Genomic DNA, 15,321 nt, shown 5'->3' with positions numbered 1-15,321 from the left:
ATTTCTGAAAACCAAACAATACATAAACCAACACAAACAAATGCCGTTGTTTAGAACCTATCGCATTACAAGGCATCAATACTTAATGAGAATGCCTAATAGGGGGAAAGAGGTTCAAGAGGGCTTATATTCACAGGATTAAAATTCCATAGCACTCCGTACTGGGATCCTGACAGGCAACAAGACATTGCAATCTTCAGCATGCTAAAAAACTACATCTCCCTTCAATCCATCTTTGAAGAGAAGGTTCTGAGACAAGCACACAGAATTCTCGCTGACCCCACACACATCCTCCATCCAGAATATGAACTCCTTCCTTCAGGCAAACGCTACAAGACAAGCAGATACAAAACCAACCGTTTTAAACTGTCATTCATTCCATCATCCATTACTCTTCTGAACAATACCTGACACTGCTCTGTTATTCATTATTCATTTTTTGCTATTCATTTCATTATTTATTACCTAGGTTATTACTGCTGATATGTGCAATATAGGAAATGTGTTCCCTAACCTTTAACTCATTTTATTCACTTTGTTCTTTGACTCATTTTATTCACTATGTTCTTGTATTCACTCTACTCTCATTTTATTCACGTTGTTATTTCTAATCCAGGTTTTTATCCTGGCGACAATGTGCAATAGTGGACACTGAGCTCTCTGGCAACATCCTGCCTCTCATGTGCACTCACCTTTGCTGCCTGCAACCTGTTGTCACTGTTGTGCTTTATCCTTTGTCCGTCATAACTGTGTCTTGCACATATGTTGTGTTGTATTCTGTTGTTGATCTGTTGTTGTTCTGTAGCTGTTGTGTCTTGTACATATGTTGTATTGCATTCTGTGGTTGTGCAGCTGTATCTGGCACTTTTAGCCCACAACAAATTTCCTTCAGGACAATAAAGTATATCTAATCTAATCTTTATGGAGAACTTTGCACTGGATTAGGCTGTGGCAGGCGCAAATGGGATAAGAATGGACCAAATGTATGGCAGAGTCCCATTGCTGCTCTATTAAATTCATATTCAGATCCTCCTCCCATGCGGATCTTGTCAAAGTAAGAGGTTTTGAGGTGGCTGACCATAAATACTTGTATATCACAGAAATACTTTTCTTTTGATTAGGGTGTACAGCCAAAAGGCGTACAGCCAAAGGGTGATTTGGGAAATGGGGGAATTGTTTCTTTACAATGTCTCAGGGTTGGGAAAAAAAATGGAAAAGGTGAGAGTTTGGTAAATTGAGTTCTGTAAAGGAAAGAAAAATGCCATCTTTGTACAGCTCCTTGATGCTTATAATACCTTTACTGTGCCAGGTTTTTGAACACCTGATCTGTACATGAAGGTTCAAAAATATGGTTTTGGAAAAGTGGGGTCAAAATGGAAGAGTTGTGTAAACCATGGTTCTTCCCAAGTTGTCCCCATATTCTTAGTGAGGCAGACACAACTGGATTTAGAGGTTTGAGGTTGCCTTTTCCAGCTGGACCCAGGCAAGTTGGGGGTCATCTTCATTGTCCATCCGGTAAAGAAGTTTTTGCACGTTAGTTGCCCAGTAATTTCATCTAAAATTGGGAAATGCTAGACCTCCTTCACTCCTTCACAAGACTGTAGAATTGACTTATGAATTCAAGGCGGTTTATTTCCCCATAAAAATTTGGATATTGTCCTTTCTAACTTGTCAAAGAATGATTTAGTTATGAGTATGGGAATGTGCTGAAAAAAATAGAGGAATTTGGGCAGGACGACCTTTTTGACCAGATTTACTCGACCCATGAGAGATAATGGTAAGGCGGACCAGCGCTCAAAGTCACTCTCAAGACTCTCCATAAGGGGTCTGCGCGGCACATGTCAGACAACAGAGAATGTGGAAGCTGTTTGGCCTGTGGGTTAATGGGTAGCAGTTCGCCGTTTTGATAGTTGAGAAGCTGGAAGCACCTATTTCAATACTTTAGGAGACCAGAACTTTGCCCAGGGGACGCCTTAATTAAAAAAAAAAAAAAAAAAAAAAAACTTTTCATGCACTACACTGCTGGGGAGGATTTCATACAACTTCATGTCCAAAAAATGCAAACTATCTCCTTAAGACTGTGAGGTTGCTTTGATATCTAGGTTGGTTCACATGATCCGGACAACTAATTTGTTTGATACATTGTTACATTTTGCATTTTTGGTTGGCTTTCATACAGCTCAAATAAAAGCAAGCAAACATTTGTGCACCAAAGTGGCATGTCTGTTTATTATTGGTCACAGCAGAATGCCTGTAAACAGAGTCGTCCTTTTCATAATTTAAGGAATAACCTTAACCATGGAATTATCTTTAAAGCAAACTTTGATAGAGTGTTGGGACAGAATGGTTACCTGGACATTACACTACTCCACATGGTGGTCAAATTTCCTGATCAGATCCTCCCGTGGGCTGCTGCATTTGTATACATTGTCTCCATTCACTTATGTGCTGTGGCAAAGTTCATCCCAAAATGACACTTCTAGAACATAGAGGATTGTGAAAACAAAACTGATTATGCTAATATTAAAGGCAACAAGTTCCGACATCTATTTCTTTTCCTGAAATTACAATTACTTGTTAAAGACCTATCAAGTGTTTAAGATAAAACTACTTGCTGCTGTTAGGTTTAAAAGGCTTTTAGCCTGTTCTATGTGAAGAGAAACAGTGGTGGTCATGTTTACCCAAATAGATCTGTTGTTATGTTGTTGTTATTTTTTATGATCAAAGCTTTATTTTGTGTTTTTTTTTTTTTTAATGCTTTTACAGAAAACGTTGCACTATTGCTGTATTCGGTTCTAGAGGAGAGCTGACCTTGAACAATGGTGAAATCAGCCTATAGGCCTACATGAATGTGTGCAGCTATTGTTCTGTTAAGGTCTTGTGCAATATACTGTAGCCACATCTCCCTCCACTTCTCACTCCCTTTGGAGTATTGTTCAGTGTTCAAGGAATGACATGCCTCATAGCACTTTAATAATAAATGACATGTTTCCTTCGTGTTACATCTGTGTGTGACTGCATTGTGTATTGTAATGCTGCATGTTCAAACTTGGGTAGGCTACCATGATGACAGGCTAGTAGATCTTCCTACAGAAGTATAATGAAAAATGGAAATTCAAGAGAAAAACATAAATACTGTACAGAGGAACCCTTTTATGTGACCGTGATCACTATAAGCTGGTTCCCCTGTACATTACACAAAATCAGCCGACTAAATCTACTGTACAATTAGTCGACTAAAATGCAATGACATTTTAGTCAACTAAAACTTGACTAAAATTAATTCAAGTTAGATGACTATAACTAGACTATAACTAAAACTCAAAGACTCAAATAAATAAAAATAAAACTAAATCTCTAATGTGCTGACAAAATTAGTTCTCTGCTCCTTACATAATTTATCAATATTTATGGAATTTTGTGATGCCCTATTGATTCATGAAGGTAATTATATTTTTGTTTCTCCTCAGCAGGGTAGATACTTATCACATTGGTTTGAACCACTGATCCAATCCCTACAAGTAATGACTAACACCCACTGCCTGATACCAACACACATACACACACAGCGCTATGCATAATCAATTAGATATACAAATGCTGATAAACTACAAATGTACTCTTATCTATATTTATTCTATGCTGCTGCAGTGACCCAATTACCCCACAGACATCATTTATGTTACATCTTGTCTTGGCTCTGCTGTCATGCAGAAATGCATTAGGTAGGTTATAATGCAGTGGGCAGGTCCAGAATAATGCAGCTATCTCAAGAAGAGTAGTTACTGATGACATTTAGCTTGAATGATGTTAAGAGCCACAGAAGCCATAAAAGTTCAATCAGCCATAAAGCCTACTTACGTGCTCCACTTACTCACTGCTATCAACCATGTTAACCCACCTGCTTTTATAGCTTGCCCACTGTGTTAACACATTTCCATTTTGCTGAGACTAAGCAAGGCTATTGGCTCGCCCGGCTCACCGCTCTGGACTCAAGGCAACGTTAGTGAGACAATACACCAGAGGAGAGAGTGGAAAAAAAAAAAACTCATCTTCCTCATATCCACACAATACAGAGTACACATCTTTGTGTCTGCGTTCTTGAATGGCAGATGAAGGAGGCTTGTGTGTGTGTGTGTGTGTGTGTGTGTGTGTGTGTGTGTGTGTGTGTGTGTGTGTGTGTGTGTGTGTGTGTGTGTGTGTGTGTTTGTGTCTGGACTAAAGAGGGCTTCCTTTGTGGGACATCTCCTCTAACATGGCAGCTTTTTGTTAAACGCCTCTGTCAGCATCTTGACTTTTGAGGAATCTGAACTATGGATGAACACTCTGCTGGACTGAAAAATGAGTGCAATTCTGAGTAGGAAGACATTTTTTTTAAATCATATCTGGTCCAGTCAGTGAACATGCTCTACCTCTGATACAATGCAGTGTGACTGACTATATTTATTGTAGAATTGATCAGTGTTACATTGGTTGACTATAGGAAGACCTTACTCTGAATTCATTCAGATGTGACATTTTGATGAGATACAAGTATTCATGAATGTTTTATTACCTCTGCCAATGGAGTTAAATGGAGGTATTGTTTTCACCCCTGTTTGTAAGCAGGATATCTCTAAAGGCTATGAATGAATTTAAATAAAACAAAAATCTTGATAAATCAAAAATCTGTGTGCATTGTTTGTGTAAGACAGTCTGAAGATGCTCTGTATAAAATTTGGTGACATTTGAGCAAAAATTGTGGGAGAAGATAGGTTTAACAAGTTTTACAGTTTTTGAAAAAAATAGAGTGATGGACATAATTTGCAATAGTTTTAAGTGTACAAAAGTTTCTTAAGTATTGGGGCTACATTTTGGTGAAAGTTGCAAAGCTGTAGCACATATGGTTGATTTGTTATGAATTTTCAAAGTTTTGAACTTTAAAGGCTTGCTATAGCGCCACCATCAGGACTATTGGCTTGTATTTGCATCTGAGGTAATTTGGCATATTACTGGACCTTTGTGCAAAATTTGGTGATTTTCTGTGCATGGGAAGTAGGACTTCCGCAGAAGAAAGAAGAAGAAGAAGAAGAAGAAGAAGAATAAGAAGAACGCGCAGGAATACAAGACTAATGATTGCAATGATGCATTGTCATCCAATCACTAAAACCACTTGCTAAGGTATGACGATAACCGGTGTCACTTTGCTCATGTCGGTATGTTCGGTATTTTAAAAAGACAAAATAAAAGTGGTTTTGTCTTTTTTGGCTGTGTGTAGGTAGGCATGTTCATGTCCCTTTAAGACGCTGTACAGTGTATGTAGTCACGTGACTCCACCCCCTCCAGTCTGCAACAAGAAGGGAAAGAGACGATGAGGATGGAGGACGGTTGAAATGTAGAAGCGGCTTGCAGCTGAGGTAGTCGAAGTAGATTCAGTCGAGGAGGACTTGCTTGTCATATTTTATACCAGCTAACGTTAGCTAGTTCTAATGTTAATTCCAGCATGGTCTGCTTGTCTTGCTAACTAACGTTAGCCATTTAGCTCTAAGCATATGCTTGCTATGTAAGGGCCTAGTCTTCCAGCTAACTAGCAACTCCCGTTATAGGAGGGGGGGTGCTCCGCCCCCGGACCCCCATGACACTGTCACCTTTTTTTACTCAGGAGTTTCCGAGTTTGCATGTCTGACTTCTGTAAATATGGCAGTTATAGCAAGTAGGAGGCATACTGTCAATAAAACTGGCTATGGAGCAAGAAATTAAGCTGCCATTGCCCCATCTAGTGGTGAACAGAAAAAAACTTTCCTTCCATTGCAATAAACAGGTCCAGTGTGTGTGTGTGTGTGTGTGTGTGTCTAAGAGTGTGTAGAGTGTGCATTATATCAATAAAAGGATAGAAAGACAGGGATATGTGTGTCTGTGTGTGGGCATGTTACTGTGCACATATGATGCTATCTCCCATTAAAAACTGAAAAAGCTCTCTAAACTGAGGATGATTCTTCAACAAGGACTGAGCAAAAACTATCCAAATTGACCAATACATTCATACATTCTTGAAAAACCAAGACTTTGGTCAATGCCACCTTTTTAAAGTTTGATTCACATTTCTGCATGACCGTATAACCAATACATGTGGCTTCAAAGTGCTGTGGCTCTTGCCCAGGTGGGGAGTTGAACTGTGGTTTCCTGCATTGCAGGCAGACACTAACCACTGTGCCACTAGAACTTGTGTAGCCTGAGCCAGAAATGAGGCTCTATAAAGCACACAGCATGAGTGACAGTGGTGCTTGGGAGAAAATCGCCTAAAAGTACTGGTCAAACTAATGCTTTTCTCTCAATGACAATAAGTCAGAGCGGAAAACAAAAGGTATCATGAGAAAGGTAAGGCTTTGGGCTTTCAAATTGTGTCAAAATTATTTTCCAACTCCCCAAAAATGCCCGAGATTCGGCGAGTTAAAAAAGTGTATGTTTCTCCTTCTCTCCCCAGACTGTGGGTTCCAGGTATAATGGGAGTCTATGGGGGAGAGAGCTGGCACTCCTGCCTCGTTAAGTGTCAGTGTGTAAAAAGTATACGTTGCTTTGCTTTTGTATTTACATTTTTCAAAGCAGAACTATTTTTCCTACAACTTTTCCAAAACAATTATGCATGTGGAGTGAAAACTGTGGCCAGGAGAGCAAGTTAAAGACAAATTTCAATGAGTGTGTATAGCTCACGCAATACACACTCACTCAAAAGTCAGAGGTGGCTCAAAAATGACTCCAAACTTAAACTGTGTTTTATGCCTGTGTTTTTATTTTGTTACTGTCTTCTAATTTAACAAAACACACTACGTGGAAAAACCTTTTTGATCCTGCAGTCATAAAATCAAATTGTAAAGCAGAATCACCGTCTGGTAATGTAATGTAAGTAATGTAAATTAAATAGTGTAAGTAATGTAAATTACTTATCAAACAGACCTAACAATTCAACTACCAATGAATCAGCAGTAGTATGCATGTGATAACATAGATTGAAAAATAAGACGAAGTGATACCTCTTCTCTGAATAGACAAGCTAAGCCAGTGTGCTGCTGTTAGCCAGTGAAAATACAGCGGAGTGGCAACTCTTCGCTTTGTTACACAATCTATGTCAGTGCACTGCTGTAGACTGGAAAGTTTCTCTGCCTTTTGGCTCTTGCGGTGCCAGTGCATTTGCTATTAAATTCCGTGTTAAAAATAGATTCCGTTTTATTTGGCTAACTCCGCGGACGTTTTCATAATTATAATCTCATAGGTATCTTCAAAACTGTGGGAGGAGTAGCGAGCCGAAATTTTACGGAAGAGGAAGTCAAAATAATAAGAATAAGAAACACGCAGGATAACAATAGTGACCTCTGGCCTATCGGCCCGAGGCACTAATAAGAAACGTGCAGGATAACGATAGTGACCTCGTTCCTTCGGACCAAAGCACTAATAAGAAACGCGCAGGATAACAATAGTGACCTCATTCCTTCGGACCGAGGCACTAATAAGAAACGCGCAGGATAACAATAGTGACCTCAGGCCTTCGGCCCGAGGCACTAGTAAGAAACGCGCAGGATAACAATAGTGACCTCTGAGCTTCGCTTCGAGGCACTAATTAAAAAGAAATACCAGAACTCACACACGCACAGAGAGAGGCAGATGATAGCAAAAATAACAACAGGAAACATCATTAAAAAATACAAATTGCAAACAATGGCTCGGAAGAACCTTGGCTCATACCACAGGAAAGCCACACTGCAGGGCAGCCTGAGAACGTTTCAGTGGATAGCAAGGCGCAGGGCAGCCACAAGGGAAAAAGTGGTAGCCTTCTACCTTAGGGATGACATAAGCCGAATTACAACAAGAAAGAAGGATACCATCACTCAGATGACGCAGAAGAAACAGAGAAGGCTATAGGTTGCTTTCACATTGCTGCATCGTGAAAGCGTGAAATTCAGATGGAGGGCAGGAACTGAAGTAGCTTAATTACTGAGGATCTGCTGTCTGAAAAATGCCCATGTTTTGTGTAGTTTACGGCTGCTCCAAACGTTCTAACCGAGAAAAGGAAAAGGGGTTCTATAGAGTACCAAAGACTGTCGTTCACAAAGGTGAAAAATGTAAAAACCTCACAGAACAACGCCGTAAAAAGTGGATTTTAAATCTACGTCTGCGGTCGGGAGGAGCACAGTCTGCTAATGCCCGTGTCTGCAGCGACCACTTCGTCAGAGGTATGTTAGCTAGCTAACTCGGTTTTTGTGGCTGTGTTTATATAGCACTATGTTGTCGTTAAATGCTCATTTACTTAGTAATGATTATTAAGTTACCGGTAGTCTAATATGGACTTCATTGGGTCTTTTTAGGCTGCCCTAGCACTTTGGGTGACGTTGAGTCGGTAGACTGGGCTCCGACGGTCAACCTCGGTTACCAAAAAACTAAAACGACTGTCAGGTTAACGTCGTCGTTAAGATGTGTTGCATGTTTGTTGACATTATAGCCGCTACTGCTAGCTGCTAGCATTTTAACACATAAAACAATATAAGAGCAAACACTCACCCTGGCGAAGACCAAACGATAATCATCGTGGAGCCGTTTGGTACCGAGGTTGTGGACCCACCCGCAGACAAAAAAGTTATATGCCTCCAGACTTTTATAGGCTTTCATCTGCTGTCTGGTGTAGTATGATGTCTGAAGGACCAGATAGTTTGTGATATCAACAGCATTGATTGTCGGAAAATCTTTAAGTTCTGTCGAAAACTCACTCATCTTCATGAGATTCGGGTCACTTCCAACATATTTGTTAATTAATTGATTGTATCTTTGTCTTGAAACTGGATCTAAATCCGTACAATACAGACTCTCTGCAGCGGTTTCCTCCATAGATGTTCTCTCCATTTTTACTTCCTGCCCTCCATCTGAAATCGCGCCGCCTTCGCGCGTCATCATAAACACGTGACTGAAACCCAGCTATTGACAGACACACTGACAAACCTGCATCGGAAATTCCAATCTGAAAATACAGACGCAGTGTCATATTCTGTGTTCTGTAGCCAAAGGCCATTTTGGCTGGTATGGCCAACAGAGAGTGAACATGCCTCTGCAAAACACATGAAACCACGATGTTCATAGCCAGCTCTCTTATAAATTCAAAACTCCTGCTTGCTAAATCTCTTGAGGATATGGCAGATGAGATTGTGTGTAATCCTGCCACAAAAGCCTGTGCTTATGGACAGTGTGCTGTCTGCAGAGGGAACACTATGCCCATGCTCCGCCAAGCCTCAGAGAAAGTCATTCCTAATGTCCAGTGGTCCATTGATGACAAATCACCTGCCTCCACTGCTGCCCCTGGTGCCACTGCCACCTACGTCTCCACTGCTGCCGCTGGTGCCACTGCCAACTACTCCTGTACTGTTAAGAAAAAAGTGATGTTTCCTGAAAGAGAAGTTGTACAACAATTTCACAAACACATGATCAAGTTCAGGCAACATCTCTTCAATATACGGTGGACCATGAATGTCTTGTCCACGTTGACTTCAGCGAGAACTATGTTTGTAAATACAGAGATGAAGTGCAGGCTGTGTATTTTAGCCACCAACAAGCGACCCTACACACTGGGGTTTCGTACACTGCACCTGATTCCATCCTTTCTTTCTGCTCCATCTGCTCCAACTTCTTCCTCCTTTCCACTGAGCCCTTTAAGTGAGGATTTGACATCAGCTAGAATTTCTTTGAAGCCAGTCATGGGAAAGGGGACCCAGATGGTGTTGGGGGGTCATTGAAGCGCTCCGCTGACAGACTTGTGCACTTGGCAGTGTTCATGAGCGGTTCAGAGCTGAAGTGAGCGAGGAGCGGTGCGTCGTTATTTAACGCGGTGCGGTGGTGTCGGTTTCTTTATTGCTGTTCCATCGCTCCGGTGCGGAGCGAGTGGTGAATTACCCCCACATCACAGATTCGCTTGTGGAACAGGTAAGTTATGTGTTGTCATGCTAACGTTATCTGATGGTCTTGCTGGAATACCAGTAACTGTTAGCCTTATTTTAACCATGGTAATATTAGCTAACGTTAACGTAGATGTCTCTTGTTTTATGTTGTTGTGCAGCTTGTCTGGGCGAGCTAAGTTAGCTATGGGATAGCCTATTGTTGACTGCCTGTTCACCTATTGTACTGTAACCCAGAATCATCATTAATAGTAACATGAGCGGAGCGATTGCGGAACGGTATGTAGAGGAATTGGGGTGAGCGATTCGGTGCGAGGTGCAGGCCGCAGGGATGGTTGGAGCGGGGTGGTGCTGATCTTAAACTCGATAGGACTGCATGTTCATGTAGTGATTTATATAACAAAACTTTCCTTTGCCTGTGCACTTTTTCTTTTTCACTGTAGGTGCCCCCTTTGACTGCAGTGAAGGGGACAATGAAAATTCACCAAGTGATTTCCTCTTCAGTGGGGAGAATTTGTTACAGAGACATCACCTGTGTTTGTCAACTTCAGGAGCAAATTATGGATTGCCCATGCTTTGACCTCAAGGAAGTCTCAATACAGGCAAGGACAACCGCGAGGTCAATAACAAAGAACAAACCTCCCTCAGCTGCCTCGGCCTCATCAGCTGCCTCGGCCTCCTCAGCTGCTTTGGCCTCCTCAGCTGCTTTGGCCTCATCAGCTGCCTCAGCCTCTGCCTTCTCAGCCAACCGAGCCGTCTCAGCCCGGCATCCACAAAAGATCACAGAGGATCATATAGGCCAATGGTGTGCCATAAAGTATGACCACAAATTCTGTCCTGGATGTGGAGGAGAGCAGCATCCAAGTTAACTGCATGCTGTCCAATGGCAGAAACAAATTTTACTGGCCAGGCCCAAGGAAAGACATTAACTGGTACAGTGACAATGAGCTACTCTGCCTTACAGAGGAGCCAAAGACATTGAGCAAGAGGTCTGTTCATCTGAATAAAGCCACTTGACAATTCAATGAGCACGTTTACATGCACACCTTATTCCTGTATTAACCAGAATATTCGCAATATTCCAGTTGCGCACGTGTCATGTAAACACGCACCGAACCCGATTAAGGTCATATTCCGGTTGGAGAGAATTCCGAATAAGCCCCCTGGAATATTCCTGTTCCAACCGGAATATTGGGGCATGTAAACACCTTAGTCGGAAAACTCCCCGAACCGGAATATTCAGTCATGACTGCGCATGCCCGACTCACAAGGAATTCTGTGGCGTCTTTGTTGCTATGGTTACCTGCAAGCAGGGAAAATGGCAGGGCGAACAGCAGCAGGAGCCAGGAGACTGCAGTCCACCTTCAGCTAATGAAAGACTTAAATATCATGGAGTATATCGATGGGAGAAAACATAGAAATAGCGACAGAAGAAGAAGAAAAAGAGGAAGAAGACTTCTTCGTCTGTTTTTCCGCCAGACCAGACGCCTATACGCGCACTGCTGCCCTCCGCGGCTGAGTGGCGCATTACATCAGAGAGTGGAATGCGCCGAAACACGGGGGCATGCCAAGTGACATGTAAACGGAATGTTCCAGTTGCCGCGGCGCAGTTACCTTAGCTGGAATATTGAGCCGAACCGGAATATGGTGTGCATGTAAACGTACTCATTGAAGAGCAGATGTAAGTACACTTGGTACTCATTTGTTCATGTGTTCCCCATGTTTTTAATGCCATTTTGTCTTAAATATTTTTATGTTCAGGTTCGAATATTTTTAATAACATTTATGAATTGATTGAATTGATGAAATGGTTGTTACGAATGTCTTGAGTTTTTAATGTTTTTTTGAAATTTATGAATTAAATACTGAAATGTTATGGATTTCATAAGACATTCAAATTAATAAAAGATTATTTCCTCTGCCCTATCTATTCTATCATTTTTGATTATTATTCTTGTTACTATCACTATTTTAGTGAAATTCCTGACATTACAGAAGGCAAACCATGCAACAGAAATAATTTGATATGAGGAGTCTGAATCTGACCTGTTAGAGGCCTACTTAGTTCCACCCTGTTATGTTCCATTCCACCCTGTTAGGAAGGATTTTTTTTTAAATATTTTAACCACAACATTAAGTGTTTGGTTTATTTATATATTGTTATGGTTTAAGTGAGATACACATAATCCCTATGTATGTACATGTATTTATAACTATTACAATTCCCCATCCTAGATAACAAAATGGGTAGTAAAAAAACACGGATTCCCCATGTTCAAGATATATTGCCTCATTAAATTAAAACTGTAAATGTTACAAGAATTAAACTTTTATTAAAGCAAAAGAGACACATTCTGTCAAAGAAAAGGTCAGTGTTGTTGGACATGTACATTATTAAAACTTTCTGTTCACCAAATGCATGTCCCTAACAGGGTGGAAAACATTTTGAGGTAAATGTATGAAAAAAATCCCATAATTATAATATTTTAAGGCCCTGAGCTTGGCCAACATGCATTTCTCATAGCTAACTATGGCAATGTTTTAACAAAATGTTTAAGACATAAAAAGCAATCATTTGAATTTTCAGAAAATGAAAAGCCAAAAACTTGATCCAAAACAGGAACCACCCATAGACTGGAATGAGACCGTTCTCATTATGGCATGGTAGGGCACAAAAGTATTGTTAAATTTATAAACAAGGAATCCAGAGTGTCAAGACAGCAAACAGAAATGTTGTGAGTTTTCTCACTAGCTGGCAAGTTTACTGTAGCCCTGGCGCAGGGCCCTACTTGGGCTTTTATTTTTTTGTGTTATCAGATTCATATATTAATATTGCATAGTTATTTCAAGTAGCTATGCTATTCATTGAATAATGCTATCCAGATTGCCAAATTACCAAAGCACTGCATCTTGTCATAACATCAGCGATTGCAGTAAACATGTGGACAGTCAAAAAAAATGTCTGTGTGAGCCCTGAGCACTCTGAGAAAACAGTGCTCTGAACTTCCAAAAGGACAAAAGAACTCTCAGGGTATGTACTGACACCACCAGAGTGAATTTACAAAACACACCCTTAGTGAAAGTGATCAGACTGACCAGTGGTAAGCAATGTTGCCTCTGCCCCATGCCTGATCTTGTGGGATTTTGGGCTGGTGTATATGCACACAAATACAGATGCCAGGAACAGGAGTTTTTCAGTTCCATGGCAGTCCAGTTTTAACCAGTCTTAGTTCTTCTATCAAACTCTATTTTAGCTGCTCTGGAAATATCTTCATGTGACATCACTTTCTCTACATTTGATCACTTATCCACGGGAATAAGGAGAATGTGTCACCAAACTAAATGGATTCAGAAATTCAAGGTACATCACCACTAACTGTTATGTTTAAGTATTTAAGGTGGATTTCTCTTTTAAACCTGGTATCAGCCTTCAACAACCATATCTGTCACACCTACCCCCAAATGCAACCATAACACCAGATATTTGTTCTGTGGTACCCCTGCCTGTTATAAATAGTGAAATGTGAGAAGTGAGGGTTAGGGTTAGGGTTAGGGTTACTAGGATTTTCACTAGTAGACCATTAGCAGAAAACATAAAATGTATTTCAAGAAATGGCAGATGTTTTTCAAATGGACATCTGCTTGGGAAGGATGTTAATTTGGGTTATATATGAACTCCATATGATATCAAATCACCTAGGTATTCTCAGGATTGCAACAATGAGAGCGAGCACCAAATGACAGACACCACTTTCAGCTAGTTAAATAATTGGGCCGTATCCATATTTGTTTGTGAAATTAATTGGTGGCAATTCCCATTTGTAGAGTCACACGAGTATATCCACTCAAAGTAAAAAGAAGGCAACAGTGTGGCCTAACATATAACAGAACATCCATCAGACTTTGCCATGTAGCCTGTTAAAGTACCCTTGAGCAAGACTGAACCCCTGCTCACTCAGTGTATGTCACTCTAAATAAGAGTACCACTTATATGGAAATATACTTTTGCATGAGTACCACTGTAGCTCTAGTACCCTTATTTGAAACCATTTTAAAAGCCAGCCTTAAGATATGGTGGATTAGAGTAGAATTAACTGTGGTGAAATAAAATATCCCAACAGCCAACTGATGCCCCAGATAGAAGCCCTTCATTAAAACATCATAAAGATGAACCACTACTGAAGACGACAGCAAAAACCTGTAAACTAAACATCGTAGCAACACTATAGAAAGCGATGGATATGGATTTCACATAGTCAGATTTCATATACCCTAATCAAAATCCCTCAATTTCCCAATTTGAATTTTTGGTTGAAATATCCACCTTCTAATGTTCTGCTTCTGTGGCCATTTATAAACCACAGAACTACTAATTGGCTCTGTAATGTGCAATTCTGGGCTGTCCCAGACCAAAGATGACCATCGTGAAAGAAACGTGGTGATATCTTTGGTCTTGGCTCCAAAATGGTGGTCCTACGTCGCACTGTGATAAGTTCAGAGACGGCCATTGTCATGGTCTTGAGACCAAAGATAGCCTGGGACAAAAGACTAGAAGTGTCCGAAATTTGGGATAACCATCTCACAGTGTGACAGCTCCTACGACCTATGTCCACTAACCAACCAATAGGAATGCAGCATGAAATGACGCACTGATCAACGCAACACTGGCGTCAAACACAATTATAGAAATTAAACGAGTAAGAGAAAGTGTTTGGGACTTGAATAAAGAAAAAACTCTTGTCAAGTTGTGGCAGCAGAAGCCTTGTTTATATGATGTGTCCTCAGCTGTTACCATAACCGCTCCAAGAAGGACGCAGCATGGAAAGAAACTGCCGAGGGGTGTTGCAGCTCCTGGGTGAGTAACATGTTCAGCAAGCACACAAAAATACACACCACATTTAAAATGCAATCTTTTTGTCAGCCCACAAAACTTAGTTAAACTTTATGTGTATGACACATTTCACAGTTGGAAAAGTAATAACCCATGTGGCGTCTTTGTGCTCTCAGTATGGGAAGCTTTTGCATCTCTGCCTTTCCATTGCATCTTTGCCTGCAATTAAGTAGGTGTGATCATCGTTCAGTCTACATACATCAAACTTGGATGTCGTACCCAAGTTTACTAGATCCATGTCGCACAGTATGGTTTGCATTAAACTTTGAACATTGCTGAAATTGCACAGTGTGCAGCCGGCTTAAAGCAAATGTTCCCTCAGGAAGTATTTTTCAGCAGAAGGACCTTTTCACTCTGCCCCATATTCAAGATCAAGCTGCTTTTAGGAAAACTAATGTGGACAACTTTATTATGGTGATGGAATACTGGTGTGAAGAAACTTTGACGTCTCTGAAAGTTCATTTTCATATCGTAGTGGAATGAAGGGAAACCACTGGTTGGATAAAAGGGAGGAAA

At 40.7% G+C, this 15,321-nt stretch overlaps 1 protein-coding gene across 2 annotated transcripts in view; it reads right to left on the bottom strand.

Annotated features, from left to right (window-relative positions):
• cdk14 (cyclin dependent kinase 14) overlaps positions 1 to 15,321 on the bottom strand; it is a 433,611-nt gene that overhangs the window by 300,684 nt on the left and 117,606 nt on the right. The gene's annotated exons all lie outside the window — the stretch shown is intronic.

Source organism: Myripristis murdjan, chromosome 16, assembly GCF_902150065.1.
Source record: "Myripristis murdjan chromosome 16, fMyrMur1.1, whole genome shotgun sequence".
NCBI classification, from domain to species: domain Eukaryota; kingdom Metazoa; phylum Chordata; class Actinopteri; order Holocentriformes; family Holocentridae; genus Myripristis; species Myripristis murdjan.
Note: the sequence above shows the minus strand (reverse complement) of the source record. Positions and strands in the feature narration are given on the sequence as shown.